At 36.9% G+C, this 19,584-nt stretch overlaps 1 long non-coding RNA gene across 2 annotated transcripts in view; it reads left to right on the top strand.

Moving 5' to 3' along the window:
• The first annotated feature begins 1,246 nt into the window (after positions 1-1,246).
• Positions 1,247-19,584, top strand: part of LOC148107047 (uncharacterized) — a 201,298-nt gene continuing 182,960 nt past the window's right edge. For both annotated transcript variants that reach the window (XR_015723158.1, XR_015723157.1), the window contains exons 1-2: positions 1,247-3,170; positions 19,046-19,174. This is a non-coding gene — a long non-coding RNA (uncharacterized LOC148107047). The remainder of the gene's footprint in view (positions 3,171-19,045; positions 19,175-19,584) is intronic.

Raw genomic sequence — 19,584 nt, 5'->3', positions numbered from 1 at the left:
CTCTATAAATTTGTCAAAGGGTGAGTGATTTAAAAGCCATCTTTTACAGTAGTCTAGAGCCCTACCTATTCATTGTCACCGTGGATAAAATAGTTATTAGGACATGAAGTAGTATGTAATAGAAAATAAGGTAGCAGTATAACTAAAAAGACCTCAGGCACGTTTGTGTTACAGGCATGGAAGTACATCATCTCTTCTTAGTTTGTGTGCATGTGTTAATACAAGTTAGCATGACTGTTCATAGAAAAAAGTGGACACGCTTTTACTGACTGGTGAGTCCTGAATCTTAAAGTCAAAATCCTTCTACATTGCTTAATGGAGATTTTAAATTAAATAATATTGGATACATAAGAACTTTACCTGTTAATAATGCATCTGAGAACAACATGCAATTAATTACAAGATGTGTTTTAAAAACCAAGGCACATATTCAGATTAGTTGTGTGGATTTTGCTTTGGCCATTTATTGTACTATTTGCTAAGATATCTTACCTATTATTATAGTTCATCGAATTTTGATGTGAACATAGACAAGATAGTTGATATTAAGGAATTACTTTTTTAGGTGTGATAATTATATTACGGTTGTATTGAAAAAGAAAAAATGATTTCTCTATCAACTTACTGAAATATGTACAGGTGAAATGCTATGATATCTGGGATTCCCTTCAAGATCATTACAGTGAGAATAAAGAGAAGTGGTTGAAAGTATAGATGAAAAAGATTAGCCTTGAACTGGTAAATGTTAAAGCTGAACAGCAGGAGTACTCGGCTGAGTAGCATTCTCATTTGACTGTATCCAAAGGAAGGAAATCAGATAACCCGTGAATTACTGAAACTCCATTTAATGTTATTGAGAAAAACAGACCAGATGAGCATGAATTAATCATCTTTGACTTCTCTGAAATGTATTGGTTAGTTTTACAGGAAAACATTTAACTTTTTCTCAAGTTCATATTATGAAAACTCATGTAATAAAAACATTATGTTTTGATATGAAAGCCCAGTTTAAAAAACCACTTGGAAACCAATTTGAAAAACTGGGGGAAAATGTCCTTTATTTTCTATTGTGATACACAAATTTACCTTTCACATATACTTTGTGTGTCTATTTTAAACCAAACTTTATTATAAATCCAATCATCTGTTGGGATTAATTGATGAAAGTTGTTATTTAAAATAAACTGAACTATAGAGAACAAACTGAGGGTTGCTGGAGGGGAGGTGGGCAGAGGGCAAGGGCTAAAAGGGTGATGGGCGTTAAAGAGGCACTTGTGATGAGCCCTGGGTGTTATAAGTGACGAATCACTAGATTCTACTCCTGATACTAATGCTACACTATATATTAGCTAATTTGAATTTAAATAAAATCTTGCAGGAAAAAACAAATAAAACAAACTTAGTTTTCATCTTTTAAAAACTGATGTTTCTTTTAAAGCTGAAATTACAGATTCTCAAGTATCCTTCATATTCCACTTTTAAAATTAGAGGACTTTGGGGGCGCCTGGGTGGCACAGCGGTTGGGCGTCTGCCTTCGGCTCAGGGCGTGATCTGGCGTTCTGGGATCGAGCCCCACATCAGGCTCCTCCGCTGTGAGCCTGCTTCTTCCTCTCCCACTCCCCCTGCTTGTGTTCCCTCTCTCGCTGGCTGTCTCTATCTGTGTCAAATAAATAAATAAAATCTTAAAAAAAAAAAAAAGAAGAAGAGAAATGAAGATTACCACGTACAAGTTCCTGTACTTTTCCATCTCTGCAATTTTGCACCGGGTTGTGTAAAAATTCCTGGGCTTAACGTTCTAGCTCCTTAAACTGATGTTTAGATCAGTTCTTTCTACCATTCATCCCAGTAAATAAATTAAATAAATAAAATCTTGAAAAAAAATAAAATAAAATTAGAGGACTTTGAAGAATTAAAAATGGATACCTGCTGTCTATTTGGTGCACGTTAGATCCCTATGGTAACTTAGACCCATTATGGCGGTGTGCAATAGCAAATTTAACCCAGATTGAATGCAAATTTAGTTTCTTACAGGTATGCCCAGTATTTTGTGTTCATTTATACTACTTTGTCCTATTTTACACGTTTATGTACTTATTTAATTGAACTCGTTTATTAACAGGTACTAACATAAAAGTTTGTTTTCTTTTTTTTTTGCTATTTTTTTATGTTCAGTTAGCCACCATATAGTACATCATTAGTTTTTGATGTAGTGTTCAATGATTCATTAGTTTCCCATAACACCCAATGCTCATCACAACACATGCCCCCCTTAATACCCATCACCCGGCTACTGCATCCCCCCTTCCCCCGCCCCAAAACCCTCAGTTTGGTTCCCAGAGTCCAGAATCTCTCATGGTTTGTCTCCCTCTCTGATTTCCCCCCCTTCAGTTTTCCCTCCCTTCCCCTATGGTCCTCTGTGCTATTCCTTATGTTCCACATATGAATGAAGCCATATGATAATTGTCTTTCTCTGCTTGACTTTTTTCACTTAGCATAATCCCGACCAGTTCCGTCCATGTGGATGCAAATGGTGGGCATTCATCCTTTCTGATGGCTGAGTAATATTGCATTGAACATACAAGTTTCTAATGCTGGCCTGATACTGCATGAGCAGCATTTTCTCCTACTGGAATTTTTTAATTTTTAAAGATTTTTTAACTGATGCACTCTTACTTTGTCTCTTCTGCTTTTAACAGCTATATATTTTTCCCTTTCCCTTAAGCCATTCACAATTCTACACTGTCGTCGTATAATGCTTTTGCTGCTCTGTATGATTGTGCTACACCAAGTATCTGCGTGACTGTAGAGCATTTCTATTATTTTCCACTAGTCACTGACCACATAGTGTCACCAATATCAACTTGTTTGCCATTCCCATATATTGCATTTTCCTAACCTTTTTGCTTATCCTCTTAGTGTTATCTTGAGTAAATGTAAATTATACTTACCTATCCAATTTCAGCTTTTTTTTAAAGCTTCCTGGTTCATCATTTCTTATTCTGCTCACTAATCTTTTTTCTTAGCATTCGGCATCCTCAGACAAGCTGTTTATGGGCAACTGCTCATGTGAGGTGAACTGTAATGAGGATAACATCCTCGCTCTAACAGAGGAAGAGGACCAAAGTGAAACTCCACCTCCCCTTGGAAGTCATTGACTCACCTACAAAAGAGTGAGTCTGTTTTTTTACTCAGAAGCTCCTTTTCTCCTTTATTGCTTTGTATTGTTATAGGATATGAATACAAACATAATTACAAACTTGCCATTATAACTTTTTACCACCTAATTTTTGCAGACTATATACAATAATAGTAATAATAATAACAAGTGTTACTGAGCAGTTATTATGACTTGGACACTTTTCTGAAGGCTTCATATATATTATATAATCTAATATAATTTAACTCTAAAGTACCAATTACTGAATCTGTTACTGAATATGTCACTGTCACCATTTTGCACAGCTGGTAAGTTGTAGAGTGAGAATTCAAACATAAGTATCTGACCTCAAAGCCTGAGCAATTTTAACCACCATGATATATGGCCTTTTAAAAAAAGTACAATTAAGACAATGTGTTTGTGATGCTGACACAACCATTTGAAAAATGTAAAATTAATCCAAACCAGATTGTTCTTTACTGAGATAAAGAAGAATAAAACTGATCAAATTATATTGTTTTCCATTTAAATAATTTTGTAGGGCTGATACAATGTGAAAATCAGTTGTCATATGCCTGTCGTAAATACTTTTTCTTTCTCTCCTTTAGTATCATTGGCTCCTTCTCTTTCCTCTTTTTCTTTTAATTTCTAATTTATCCTTTTGCCTAGTTTAAAGATTTATTCATTTATTTGAGAGAGAGAGAGTGTGCAAGCTGGGGGAGGAGCAGGGGAGAGAATCTCAAGCCGACTGCACACTGAGTGCAGAGCCCAGCACGGGGCTCGATCTCACATCCCTGAGATCATGACCTGAACCAGAACCAAGAGTCAGATGTTTAACTGATTGAGTCACCCAGGCGCCCCGTCCTTTTGCCTAGTTTAAACATTAGTTTCTTTGAAAGTACACACACATAAATGTTAATCAGAAAGGAAATTGGAGGGTATCTCGGCTCCTTCCACAATTTAGCTATTGTGGATAATGCTTCTATGAACATTGGGGTGCATATGGCCCTTCTCTTCACTATGTCTGTATCTTTGGGGTAAATATGCAGTAGTGCAATTGCTGGATCATAGGGTAGCTCAATTTTTAACTTTTTAAGGGACCCTTCATTAAGAAGACGTGGTCCATATATACAATGGAATATTACTCAGCCATCAGAAAGAACGATTACACAACATTTGCAGCAACATGGACGGGCCTGGAGGAGATTATGCTAAGTGAAATAAGTCAAGCAGAGAAAGACAATTATCATATGGTTTCACTCATTTATGGAACATAAGAAATAGGAAGATCGGTATGAGAAGGAAGGGAAGAATGAAGGAGGGGTAAATGAAGGGGGAATGAACCATGAGAGACTGTGGACTCTGGGAAACAAACTGAGGGCTTCAGAGGGGAGGGGGCGGGGGATTGGGATAGGCTGGTGATGGGTATTAAGGAGGACACGTATTGCATGGTGCACTGGGTGTTATACGCAAGTGATGAATCATGGAACATTGCATCAAAAACTGGGGATGTACCGTATGGTGACTAATATAACAAAATAAAAATTATTAAAAAAAGGAAATTGGAGTGGTTACATGAAGACATAAATTATTTTTATAAATTAGATTATTTTCAGCTTTTTAAAATTTAGGAATAATAATGAAAGCAAAACTTTGGATTTTTGAAGAGTCTTACTAATGTGCGTTCGTGAGCTGACTCAGTGTAGTTAGAGCTTTTGTAGGTGATCTAGCATCTGTGGTACAGGTGTTTGATGCCCTTGTCATCTGCTGTCCCCTCACCTCTGACCCCAGCTACAGCAGTACTGAACAATTCTAGGCACACCAACAGTGTTCTACCAGAAGCTCGAGCTGTGCATTTCTCCATTCTGCCCTGGGGCTTTCTCTGAAGCCAAAGGGACCTTACTCAGCCCTTATGCCAGGGAAGCCTGGAAGGGTGAGGGAGTTACTGCCACCTGCAGTGCCCTCAACTAACGGGAAACAGGATATTGTGAATAAAGGCACCAGCCTGACATCCTTCAGATGAGCAATTTTGAGGCACATTCTACAGAGTTCCTCAGAGAATCCTCAGTAGAATTGATCCTTGGTTGCCCGGATCATTAATGAACTCAATATTGTTATTGGCTTTTCTTTCCCTGTCTCACTCCCCATGCCTCCCCACTCTGCTTCCTGGGATTCACCTCCCCAAAAAATTACCTACAGCCAAGTTCATGTTTTAGACTCTTTTCTGGAACAACCTAAATTAAGACAGGAATTTAGAACTAAATGTTCAGATAATTTACATAATCCAATGTTCTTTTGAACCCTGCGTTTTCATTTCAAAATTTCAGGGATACCGTTTGAAAATCTTTTTAGCCCTGTGTACGTGTTACATGGTGGCATGATTTATCTGTTTCAGGGAGATGATATATTTAAGTAAACCCGAAATGTACACTTCAGTGCTTCCAATCTGTATTTAAAAGGAAAACTTTTTGAAGTCATCTGAGAAACATTTTTTCCTATATGTTTACCCCCTCTAACTAAGCATAGTTCGCTTGTTACAATCCAATGATAAGGGAAGGGATGTGTTTCTTCAACGTGACATTTTATTCTACAGGTTGTTATTTTTTCCAGGAATTCTGTTTTAGGGGACTATATTAAGGAAGTGTTGACTTGACATCTGTCAGTATAGGTTTCATTTACTATTTTCTTGCTGGCTTGCTTGCTTTCCCTTTTTTTTTTTTTTTTTTTTTTTTTTTTTCCTGTCTTTCTTTTTCAGGTCAAAAACCAGTGTGTTCAGGAAAATCTCCAAGCCTTACCTGTGGATTAGCAGGATCACAGCCCCCTTTGTCTCATTCACTGAATAAAGTGTTACAAGTGCAGCTGCTCCAGCCTTTTCTTTTCTCCAAGGTGCTAATCTAGTTAAGTACTTCGTGAGTAAGGAAACTGCTTTTAAAATTCAGAAAAGGAATAAACAGGTTTATTTTTTTTTTTCTTTATTCTAAGCCTCCTCAAAACCTGAACCTATGAATGTCTGGTATATTCAATGACCTTTAGTGATGAAAATCAGCCGTCTGGTGGTATGCGTTTATTTGGAAATTCATAAACATCAGGGTGGGAGGGAGAAAAAGCAAAACCTGTGGATTTGAATGATCTCTGAAATATATTGTTAAGCTTTATGCAAATAACCACGGCTCCTTTCTAGAGCCAGGTCTCCTAGCTGCATGTGTGCATGCACGCCGGCAGTGTTGTCTGCTTCCTAAAAAGCTTTTGTTAACACCATAATTTTAAATTAAGTTTTTCAGAAAGCTGTTCCTGCTGTATATTTTGGCATCTAAGATTAGGTCAGTGGCCGTAAATCTCATTTATGTACTTAATGCAAAGGAGATACTGCTGTCTTGGGAATCATGTGAGCCAGATCCCTTACTTTGCCCCTCTTACAAGATATTGACATATAAAACAAAATGCTCCCGTTTTGTTTTGCATCTTTCTTCATTTAAAACTTTAAATAAAGAATGTTTATGCAGGGTTCTTTTTCATTCATAAAAATGGAAATCACCCTTAGTGTCTGCATGAGTGGGCTGGTATTCTTGTTCACGAATTCGCATGATAGATTGGCCCATAAAATCTTTACATTTGGCTTGTGCAGCTGAGTTCATGGCTGAATACAGAATGATAAAGAAGCTGTAGCATTTTGTGGAAAGAAAAGAAATCATGCCTTCTAGATGGCCCTTAAGCTAGCTTTTAACTGCCTGGAAATCAGCTAGAAATGTATAATCAAACTTGCCATTAAAGGTACAGTGTTTAGTGTAAATCTGTGAGGCATAATCTGTAAATTAACGCAAAGGGATACTTTAACATTTATTTGGTTTTCGTTATATTTGCATGGAAGTCTGCCAATCCAAACATATTTTTTTTTCTTTTTTTTTTCTTTTTTTACCTTTCTATCCATCAGAAGTTAAAATAGAAATGATGGATTGTGTCACTGGCCAGTCCAGCAGCCTATTTCTTTCAACACATTACTGTGTATTTACTGTTTTAGCTATATTGTTTTCAATTTCTGGCAAAATAGTCAGTTTTTGATCCTGGGTAGAAAATGTCAGTGCTCACATTTCCTGTGGGGTTTTGGCCTTTTTGTGAAAAGGTAGGGGAGAGCTAAATGAATTATGATGCTGTCATCTGAAGAAACCACAGTGTATTTCTTTGCCAAATTTTAGCAAGAACACAGCTGATCATCTGCTAGTGTAAACCTTTCCTTGAACCCTACCAGCAGTTCACTCAGGCTTCTGCCTGTTCTCTTTCATGCTGTGAGAATGTAGCCCACAGAAGTCCTTTTAACCTTCCCTTTCCAAAGCTAATTGATCTAATGACCCCTAAAGAAGATAAATTTTGCAGAGGAATTTAGAAATCCAAATTTAAGAATTTAGAATTTCACGACCGGGCTTAAGTAATATTAAAATTAAGACTGAGTTGTTTCTTAATGTTTATTACTTTCTTGAAAGCTGACACTCCTCCCATCCTTCACAACTCTGTTTCCCTATATTTTATAGGATAACAAATATCACCACGTAGGATTTGTGTGTTATAATCTTAGCAGTCAGTACATTCTGGATGTGAATACTCGCTAGTATACACTGTAATCCTCCGATACTGTAGTTTTTCATGCTGAAGTGCTCCTCGGTAGCCATTAATTTGTACTTTTCTAATATCTTTTACTGACCCCTAAGGAAGTAATTTTGCTCGCACTAATGGCATTATGTTCTAACCTATTTGGAATACACCTTAATATTAAGGATTATGATCTATGAGGAGTCTTCAGCTTAATTTTTTACCCATCATTTTGTAGCACTAGTTTCAAATAATTTTTCAGGACTTAACTTTGATTTACCTTCCTTGATAAAATAGTTTTTTCTTTTCCTCCCATCACCTGTTTCTTCCATCACCTTTTCTTCTTTTGGCCAGCTACATCCTAGGACTCCTTCTTTTCATAACATTCACTTAGCAAATATTTTTAGTACCTATTGTGGTTCCTAAAAGGGGTGTCCGTCCAATTGGATGGGGGCCCCAAATGTGGGGCACCGATCGGGTGGAAGCTGGTGGTCTGGGAGGTGAAAGAATTCACCTGAAGCAGAACAAAGGACATAGAAGTTTACTGAATACTCCACAAGGGAGCAGGCAGGAGGAGAGGCTGTCTACAAGGAGGCAGTGTGGGGGGGGCTGTTTTTAAAGGGGGAACATCAGGACGTACACGGAGACATATGGAATTCTCCCTTTTTGTTAACCATGACTAGTTGTAAGTAGCCCATTTGTCAGTTAGGACCTTTGGGTATTTCCTGGTAGGTCACCTGATGAGCCTGTCTGTATTCAGCCAGGTGCTTGCTGTGGCCCTTTCCACATTCCATCCCTCAAGCCCGTTTGCCTAAAAGTGGCCTCTACACCTATCTTGTGCCACGTCCTGTGCTAGATGTTGGCTGTACCCCGGAGAATGAAGCAGACTTATTGTCTGCGCTCACAGGATTTAGAGGCTAGTGAGGATAGTGCCCATAATTATACAAATAGAGATGAGAGGCAGAGAGAGATTGGGGGGGTGGGGAATTCCACTGTCTTGGGAGTTACCAGGTAAAGACAGGAGAAAGAAGGAGAAAAATGCTGCCTGTCAAAGGCAGTACATAGCCTTGTGAGATCTAGAAGCAAGAGACAGTGTGATGCCACAGGGGGGCAGAAAATAGTGGCAGAAAAGGGAGGCAGAAAATAATGAACATGAGTCAGCCTACAAGCATGTGCTGAGTGTGTATTTTGTGCGGTACTACTATGTTATGCCATTGAGATGCAAAGACAACCAGGGAATAGGTCCTGTCTTCAAAGAGCTTACAGTCTCCTGGCAACGTGTATTCAATTTGTATTAAAGGATTAAGATGAAGGGTTGTTTTCTCCCCCCCAGGAAAATAAGCTTTGTAGAGCGTTCAAAGAATTATGCTTTGATTCCATGAAGATTCTTCCAGCCACCTACCTGCCTTAGCTACGTAAAAGGCAGCTACTTGAAAACTGTCCTGGGTATGTTTCTGCCCAGATATGACAGCCTCTACCTTTTCATAATCAGGAAATAAGAAGCTCATTATCAGAGTTTCACAATCTTTCCCTAACTTTATCCCAGTGAGTGGATGGTTCTTGTTATGTGAATGCCACATACCCACTGCAACACTTTGTCTACTGCTTCATTGTTACAAATGTCTCATTAACACTCATCCTTATCTAACATGGGATATATTTTACTTCTTCCACTTTGCTTATACTCTGTTCCTCAGCCGTGGAGTAGGGTGGGGAGGGAGTGGTAAACACACCAAAGGTACGCAATAAATTGAGTACTACATAAAACACAAATATATCTTCACTTATAAGATCACTGTGCTCATTTTAAAAGTAATTAAAAGTAAGAAATTATGTATGTAATTTAATGTTTCCATATACATTATTTCCAAAGACCAGTTAGATTTGATAGGTGATTCTATCTTGTAGTTGGCAAATAGGAATAGGTGTTTATTGTTCCTGCTCTCAGTAATATGGATGAAATGTTTAAGCTATTAAATATCTGAATTAAATGCCTAAAACTTAATGTTTATCAAACTTTTAAGCATACGTATGAAAAAAATCCAATGTTAGAGAAGGGTACACAATAAAAAATTAAGGTACCGTAGGTTTACACATGTCCAGTCTTAAACAACGCTGACCACGTGCAAAGTACAAGTGCCAGTGTCCACTTCCACCAGGAATGTATTGTCTTCACTTCACATCCTGGCCAACACTTCGTATTGTTGGGTTTCTCTATTTTGTCTATTCTGATAGGTATGTTGTGTTATCTCAGTGGGGGTTTAATTTGCATTTCTCTTATTACTAATGAGATTGAATACCTTTTTTTATATTTACTGGCTATCTTGGTCATCTCTTTTATAAAATGCACGTTTAAGTGTCTTGTCTGTTTTTCTACTTGGCTAGCTATCCTTTTTATTGATTTATAAGAGTTCTTTATATATTCTAGATATGAAACCTTTGTCAAATATGTCTGTTGCATATATCTTCTCCCATTCCATAGCTTGCCTTTATGCTCTCTTAATGGTATCTTTTTTTGAGCCGAATTTTTTTTTTAAGATTTTTTATTTATTTATTTGACAGAGATAGAGACAGCCAGCGAGAGAGGGAACACAAGCAGGGGGAGTGGGAGAGGAAGAAGCAGACTCATAGCAGAGGAGCCTGATGTGGGGCTCGATCCCATGACGCTGGGATCATGCCCTGAGCCGAAGGCAGACGCTTAACCGCTGTGCCACCCAGGCGCCCCATGAGCCGAATTTGTTCATTTAGTGTAGGGCAGTTTATCACTTTCTCCTTTATGGTTAATGCTTTCAATATCCTATTCAAGAGCACATTTTCAAGCCCAAGGCTCTGAAGAAATGTTATGTTATCTACTAGAAGCTTTATCATTTACCTCTTACATTTAGATCTACGGTTCCCCTAATATTGATTTCTGTGTATGGAGTGAGTAGGGTTCAGATTTTGTATTTTCCCAAGCATATACAATTGAACCATCACCATTGACTGAAAAGACAATTATTTCTCCAGTGGTCTACAACGTTACCTTTTTTCATAAATTAACTATTTATATAACTGTGTCCCAAATTGTTTGCTGCGTTTTGTTGGTTGATTTGTCTCTTTGCCCTAGTACCACTCTATCTGAATTATAAGCAGCTTTTAAGTATGTCTTGATAGCCAGTAAAATAAATTCTCCAGTTTTGTTCTTCAAAATTAACTTGGCAATTCTTAGCCCTTACCATGTCCATGAAAATGTTAGAATCAATGTGTCATTTTCAACCAAAAATAATGCTGGAATTTAGATCAGGACCTCATTAAATACATAAACTAGGTAGGAGAGAATTGAGATTTCTGCAATACTGAGACCTCTGATTTATGAATGTGGTATATATCTAATATTAACATTTCTTAAAATGTGTAATTAATCTGGGGGTTTCATCAATCTATAAAGCATATATAGCATGACATTTGTAAACCAAATATTAGAGTCAGTGGTAAACCGGGAAGAAGCAGCTCTGGCTGACTGGCCAGTAGTATAATTACAGGTGGTAAAACAATTCCATCAGTAGCTTCCTCTCAAAGCAGCCAAATCTGCCATCTAAAGCTAGACCAAAGTCACAGGTATGTGAATCTAACTCTCATGGAGAGATTCTCAGAGGGGGCTTTCGTGCCTGAGATATAGGTTAGGGGTGGCCCCCCAAGACCAGGAGGACTTGCATCCAGATAAGTGGCTTACATGAACAGGCCTGGATGCATGGCCAGAGCCCATATAATCAGTATACTCAGAGCCAGAAGAGAAAAGATTATCACTTGGCATGAGGACTTATACTGCAGCTAGTAATAATCAGGAATATAGATGCTTATCCATAAACATGAACGGATAACCAAGAACCACCAAAAATTTGCAGAAAACCAATACAGGCACAGAAGACAGGCATCATTTTCAACACCCAGAAGTAATTTACCTGTTTGGGAAGATGAGTTATTATGAGAAGCAGAAGAAAACTAATTATTACCATTAGCATCTGATAAATTAGAGAAGATAGAGCTGACTTAACAAAAAGGGCTGCTGTTGTAACAGTGAATCAGTTATAAACTTAAAAAATTCCAAACCTTGGTACTGGGATGAATGGTAGAAAGAACTGATCTAAACATCAGTTTAAGGAGCTAGAAGGTTAAGCCCAGGAATTTTTACACAACCCGGTGCAAAATTGCAGAGATGGAAAAGTACAGGAACTTGTACGTGGTAATCTTCATTTCTCTTCTTTTTTTTTTTTTTAAAGATTTTATTTATTTATTTGACACAGATAGAGACAGCCAGCGAGAGAGGGAACACAAGCAGGGGGAGTGGGAGAGGAAGAAGCAAGCTCACAGCGGAGGAGCCTGATGTGTGGGGCTCGATCCCATGACGCTGGGATCACGCCCTGAGCCGAAGGCAGACGCCTAACCGCTGTGCCACCCAGGCGCCCCTTCATTTCTCTTCTTGAGGTTTGCAGGTTCCCCAGCTTTGTGGGACCGTGTGTCCATGCTCAGCCTTCGGGAGACAGGAAATGCTTGAAATCATAAAGGGAATGCTAAAACACATTGGGAATAACAGAAATGACAAAGTGAGAAGGCACAGTGAGAGGAAGGAGTTGTTTTATATTTAACTAACATATGCACTTATTTTTATGGTGTTTTCATCCTATTTTTATTGGGTTTAAGGAAAAGTAGGTGTCTATCTTTACTTCCCATTCCCCTTCTACAGTTAGCAGTTTCTATTTTTAGGTCTTTTGGAAGAAGACATAACTTTATACAGTACATTTATATCTCCAGGCACTCTCTATTGACTCCTCCCTAAATAGAGTGAGGAACTTAGCTAAATTTTATTTAATATTTACTATGTGCCGGACACTGTGTTAACTCATTTATCCTCAAAATAACCCTATGAGTTAGGTACTGTTGTCATCCCCGTTTTACAGATGATGAAACTGAGGTGTCTAAAAGTTAATTAGGCCAAGTTCACACAAGTAATCAGTTGGTGGGATAGGCATAAGTACACTGGCTCTTATGCTTCTGCTTTGAACTTCTATGCTAGATGGACTCTCCATAGGTTCATGATATACCTACCCTATAAGCCTGTTATTGAAGGATTATGTAAAAAAAAAAAATGCAGGTACTTTTCTCAAGCTACTTAGCTATGAAATTTTAAGTGAGAAATTTAAGTGTATAAATTTGTCATATGTTGTCAAATAAATTACTTCCAGTGGAATCCTAGTGACTGTTTTCTCAGTGCTAAAGCAAAGCAAATTACTGGATGGATTCTGGTGCTGCATTTAGTTTTTAATTAGTGGCTGAAAATAATTTCTCAATGTTGTTAATGCAATTTAATAATGGAATAACTTCAGAACATTAATCCTACTTATAAATAAATTCACCTTGAGCAAGCAATACATAAAAATGAAATGATAGCACTTAAGGTAAACAATAGGCTTTTGTTAAAGTGTCTAAATGTGGCAGTAACTAAAGAGGTCAGCTGGCAGCTTCACTGTTTTGGAAAGCTACTGACTTTAGGAATGAATTGATGCTGACAAAGTCACCTCCGGATTTTAAAGTTTGATGGCAACCTGTGTTCACTCTGTAAACAAAAATATCCCAAGGAAAAAAAGAAACAAAATGTTTTCCCCTTCCTTCCCCAAATGGCACCTTTTCTTGGCTGTTGTCCCACAAATATGTTCATTGAAACAAAACCAAAAAAATGTTCAAAGCCAGACATAGCACCAAAATTCTCTATAAGGAAGATGATTCAAAGACATTCAGTGGAAAAATACATGTCTAAAGCACGTTATATCTTAATAGCATTAGTCCTTAAATAGAATGCTTTTTAAATGCCATAATCAGAATTGGACCTTAACTTTTTAAAAATCCAATTTAATTACTTTATATCTGCACTATATAACATTTGAGAAAAGAGAGTTAAAGATCTTTCTCAAACTCATCCATGAGCAATATGTTTATTATTTTTTCCTTTATTCTTTCATGTTTAAATAACATATTTGAGTGAAAAATTTAAAAATTCAAAAAATCCAATTTTTTTCCAAAAACATTGATAAATTCATTCAGAAAGCTACTTGGATTCCTATAATCAGGTATATGTAACCTGAGATTACCATGATGTTCAGAAACATAAAATTTAGTTCAAAACACAAGAACAAGTTTATAATCTAATAATTTCCTACCAGTCAAGGTAATGGCCCAGAATATAATATAACAAACTGGAATATATGGGAGAAAAATTGAGAGATATGGAAGAAAAATTGGGGGGGCCCACTTTCAAATAAACAAGACAGAAATAGGTGGTGGAGGAGAGATCACGTTATAAAATAGAAGAAAACTGTCCTTAGTTTAAAAAGGCATGATCGTTCAGACTAAAATTCCTACCCAAAACTACTCTTGGATGCTATCAGGGTTATAGTTTACTACTCCAAGGAAAAAGAGAAATGAGGTAGTATAGAAAGGACGGTGAGAGAAAATGTTTACAAATACAGATGACATGACCAAACCTTATTAGAAGATAGTGGCCATGCATAGTGAGAAGCAGGAAGAAATATGTCTATCCAGGGTCACCGTGCATAAATGAAATGATTTTGGAAGGATCACTTTAGGGAAATCCTTACGATTGCTTTTTTTTTTTTTCTTACCTTTTTGTTAAAGTATTAACACACAGAAAAGAGCAAGAATCAAATATGAAGATGAGTGAATTTTCACAAAGTGCTCATACCTTTGTCATTGTTATGCGGGTTAGGAAATAAGACATTCCCAAGAATACAGAAATCCTCCTCTCAGCTTCATGACTTTCCCCATCACTGTTCTTCCCCTCTCCTGACAGTAACCACCATTCTCACAATTAATACCACAGGTACTTGGGATTTTTTTGTTTTTGAACTCTACATAAATGAAAATATTTTGCTTATTCTTGTGTATTCTGTTGCACCTGACTTCTTTCATTTAGTTTCTCTCATCAATATGGTTATGAAATTCATCCATGCCGTCATAAAGATAGCTTGGGTTTTTGTTTTCTTTTAACCTTTTTTTTTTGAAGAGTATTCCATTGTATGGGTATACTATACTTTATCCATTCAAGGATGGACATTTAGGCATTTTATGGCTTTACAAATAATTGTGCTATGAACATTCTTCTACAGAACTTTTGTTCAAATGTGTTTGCATTTGCATTGAATAGAATTGCTGGGCTTTCTGGGGCGCCTGGGTGGCACAGTGGTTGGGCGCCTGCCTTCGGCTCAGGGCGTGATCCCGGCGTTATGGGATCGAGCCCCACATCAGGCTCCTCCGCTATGAGCCTGCTTCTTCCTCTCCCGCTCCCCCCTGCTTGTGTTCCCTCTCTCGCTGGCTGTCTCTATCTCTGTCGAATAAATAAATAAAATCTTAAAAAAAAAAAAAAAAAAAGAATTGCTGGGCTTTCTGAAATGCTTTAAATAATTTGCATTCCTACCAGCAGTTTATTAGCCTCACCAACACTTTATATTGTCAGTCTTTTTAATATTTCCATCTTAGTGAGTTTATGGTGGAATTGCCTTGAATTCTTACTTGGTAGTTCACTTATAACTTGCTTTTTAGCCATTTGGAAATCCTCTTTTGTAAAGTGTTTGTTTAGTCTCTTGTACATTCTTTTACAGGATTATCTGTCATACTTTTTAATATATCAGTAAGAGTTGTTTTTGTTTGTTTGTTTTACTATTTTAGATGTAAGCCCTTTATTAGATATGTGTGTTGCAATACCATCATCTTCTATACTGTGGCTTCCCTTTTCACTCGATGATCTTTGATGAACAATTTATTACTTTTGGGGGGGGGTCTTTTAAGGTTAATGCTTTTTGTGTCTCATTTAAGAAAAATTGTTCCCTATCGCAAGATCATGAAGGCCATGTAAATTTCCAAAAGCTGTATTGTTTTATCTTCCATATTCCAAATACGGACTATGAACATTAAATTACTGTTTAAAATGTTGAACCAATTTATATGCCTACTAAAATGTGCATGAGAGTTCCAACTTTTTCACACACTTGCCAAAAATTACACAAACTATTATTAATATCTTTTTAATATGATAAGTAAGGTATAACTTTCTATTGTTATTCAAATTTTTGAGATAAAGGAGATTGCCACAGTAACAGATAGGCTTCATCTTCTGGGAAGCTATGGATAATAGTGGACCTTTCAGCCCATCTCTTATCTACTACTGTTTGTCGGGGGAACTGCATGTTATCAGGACACCTAGTATTCTCAGCATGGTAGTGCAAGAACATCAGTATCTCTAGACCATCAGGAATAGAAGCACCTCCATCCCAAGTGTTATCATTAGGCAAACAAACCAGCCAGGTGATGCCAGCAAATGGATCAGGAAACTTCAGGAAACTTTTATCACATGTTCATCTTCCTCGGGGAATAACTTTGGATTGGGAACTCCAAATCCTTAAAGTAGACACATTTTGTATAACATGAATTTAAATTCAAGATCTCCAGCTGTCAGACACTATTGGAAACACAGATATGAGTGAGGAAAGTTTCAAATTCTCTTTGTTACTTCTAGTCTAGGAGAAGTTGGAGAAGGATTCTGACATGGGAGCTTCAGATCCTTTGCCTTATACTCATATCCTCTGTCTCTGAGGTGTAAATGCTGTTGAATTTCATATTTAAAAAAGGATCACCAAACAGAAAGGAATGGCAAGAGCTCATCTGGGCCAAATCTCTACTCTTGGGCAGAATTATACTTGAACTTGGAAAAATAGTAGGCAGTCTTTGAAAAATATGAAGCATGAAACTCAAAAATCTTTCCAGTAGTCAAATATTTCATAATTCCTGCAACAAGAAGTTTGTATAAATGGGATTTTTTTAAATGTTTGGCTAAATATTTAATCCTTGCTTAGGGATTTCCCCTTTAACCTTTTATCTTTGGTTCACTTTTAAACATTAACTTTCATGTCAAACTATAAAACTTTAGAATAGTTTTAATTCATTTTCTTAGTACTTTAAGAAAGACTATCACCAATGAATGTTGAATAAGAGAATTTAGTGCCCCCCCCCCCAAAGAAATGGGTCCAACCAGAAAAGAATGGCTGTTTTCTGGCACAAGAAGTTGATTGATTGTTATTTTGACTTAATTTTCCAGTGTGTAAGAATGAAATAATACTAGTTTAGAAAACAGCTTAAGATCCTCAAACAGAACTCTTTATAAGTTATTACCTCATTTTGTAGCTATTTTCTTTTATTCAGCATGTAATATATTTTAAATTCTATTTCTCTTATCTGCTGTATTGATGATTATGGTGCTCAGTTATCTTCTTGGCATCCTTTGCCTGTAATTCTCAGTTCTAACTGGGACACCCTGAAGGAGAGGTATTGTCTCTCAAGTTCCTTAACAACTGAGTTCCATAAAGTCAAATATCGTCCCAGGATTAAGTTCATCCCAAGAATATTATTTCCCTTTTCTGTTTTATTAGTAATGTTCAATCTCATCAGATGTGGTTCTGGTTTCTTGCTTCTTTATCACATTAAGTCCTTTTGGTTTTTTGCTTCTGTGAAGATTCATCTCATTATTATCTAGAGCTTTGGAGAAAGTAGGGATAACAATGTATGTAAACAATTAACAATCTAAGAGAATGGTATTTCTCTTAATTTTCTAGTATTTACAACCTACCATCTAAGGCGGATCTAACTGCAAAGTGTTCAAATCTCAGATCTAGTGTAGAGGGCATTACAAGCAATTTCAGAGCTCAAAATAAAGCTTGACTTGCTTTAAAAGAAATGTGGTAATGGTTTCTTTCCTTATTCTGGCTCTTGTTTGCTAAGGGATGAGGTATTAAAATCATTGACATTACTCATTAAAAGTATGCTAAAATAGGGGCGCCTGGGTGGCTCAGTCCGTTAGGCATCCAACTCTTGATTTTTGGTTTAGGCCATGATCTCGGGATAGTGAGATTGAGCCCCACATGGGCTCCTCGCTCAGTGCAAGTCTGTTTGAGATTCTCTCTCTCTTAAATAAATAAATAAGTGCATGCGTTCTCTCTCTTAAATAAATAAATAAATAAATAAAATCTTTTGTAAAAAAAAAAAAAGTATGTTAAAATAAAAACCAGTATTTTTTCCACAATGTAACATCCAAAATGTGAATTCATTCATTTACTCTTATTAATATAAATTCTACAAGGAAAAATTTGGCAAATTGGAGTCAATTGATTTTCTAAAACAAAAAGTTTAAAGTCATCGGGGCACCTGGGTGGCATAGTGGTTAAGCGTCTGCCTTCAGCTCAGGGCGCGATCCTGGCGTTATGGGATCGAGCCCCACATCAGGCTCCTCCACTATGAGCCTGCTTCTTCCTCTCCCACTCCCCCTGCTGTGTTCCCTCTCTCGCTGGCTGTCTCTATGTCTGTTAAATAAATAAATAAAATCTTTAAAAAAAAAAAAAAGTTTAAAGTCACACTTCAATTTTTATAAAAGGCCAAATCATGATAGCTTTAAAGCTCAATACTGCCAAAGTCAATAAATTAAAGCTTTTAGACCAAAGCCAGCTTCCTGCTGTTTTGATACCACCCACAAGCTAAAAATGATTTTTACAAATGACCTTTTGTGGGGCACCTGGGTGACTTAGTCAGTTAAGCATCCAACTCTTGGTTTTGGCTCAGGTCATGATCTCATGGGTCGTAAGACAGAACCCCACATCAGACTCTGCAGTGGGAGTGGAACATGCTTAAGATTCTCTCTCCCTCTCCCTCTGCCCCTGTCCTCCCCTTTGCTCTCTCTCTTTCTCTCTGTCTCTCAAATAAATAAATAAATCTTTAAAAAAAACAAATGACCTTTTGCAACCATTTTGATATCAGGAAGAGTAAATTTGAACCCTTGTTAAGTGAAATATTATCATAAAAAGAGAGAGAGAACTCCATTCTTCTCATTAGTAGATATATATTTTTTAATGTTTCAATTATTAATGTATTTCAAATTTTGTTAATCAAGCAATTTGTTGCCTACATTTTGTTAGATTTTCTATAATTTGTTATGTTCTATATAATGTCTTAATTTTTGCCTCTTGTCCTGCAAAGCTTTGAAATATTTACTGTCTAGTCCTTTACGGGAGAAGTTTGCCAACCTCTACATTATTTCATCACCAAATGCTACAATCACACTAATCCATGATCAGAAATATATACAACATATATGGCATATATTTTGTATGAAGTTGACTCAAGATGTCACTAATAATTTTCTTAGCAGAAGAATTTTAATTTAATTATAATTGTCCTAAACTTATGACTCTATCTTTTCTTCTGCAGCTACCATTAAATCTAGGAGAATGGAATTGAAAAGGTATCATTTTGGTCCATCTACCTGAAAAGCATGAAAAATTTCTGAGCTGTTAACTCAGCATATGTGACTGCATTCAAACTCTTCCTGCCTGTAAGGTAGGTAACTATTACTGTCATGTGAAGAGAAAGTTGCCTGAATGCCTGATACCAGGCACCTTCCTGGTTATCTGTTTAAATCCTCATTCCAGGTTCATGCTTTGCTATATAGCAATCCCTGGCTCTGAAGCCTGCTTTTTATCATGTTCTCTGCCATTGGTAGAGTGGTTGTGTTGTTTTCCAAATGATATGTCTTTCATATTTCCTAACATGGATTGTTATCGCACATTTCTTTTATATCCCTATCTTATGCAGCTATTCTTACTATTCTTTAACAACTATTGTCAGTAATCAGCACACAGAGACATGCATTCATGGTAAGGCTTGAGAAGTAAAGGGATTCTGGAGTATAAGCAGAGGAAAATTAATACAAGAGAGTGGTATTGGCAGTGAGGTCAAGAAGGAATCGT

Source organism: Ursus americanus, chromosome 36 (assembly GCF_024610735.1).
Source record: "Ursus americanus isolate L20-20 chromosome 36, mUrsAme1.1.p, whole genome shotgun sequence".
In the NCBI taxonomy this organism is placed as follows: domain Eukaryota; kingdom Metazoa; phylum Chordata; class Mammalia; order Carnivora; family Ursidae; genus Ursus; species Ursus americanus.
This window is presented reverse-complemented; position numbering and strand designations above follow the sequence as displayed.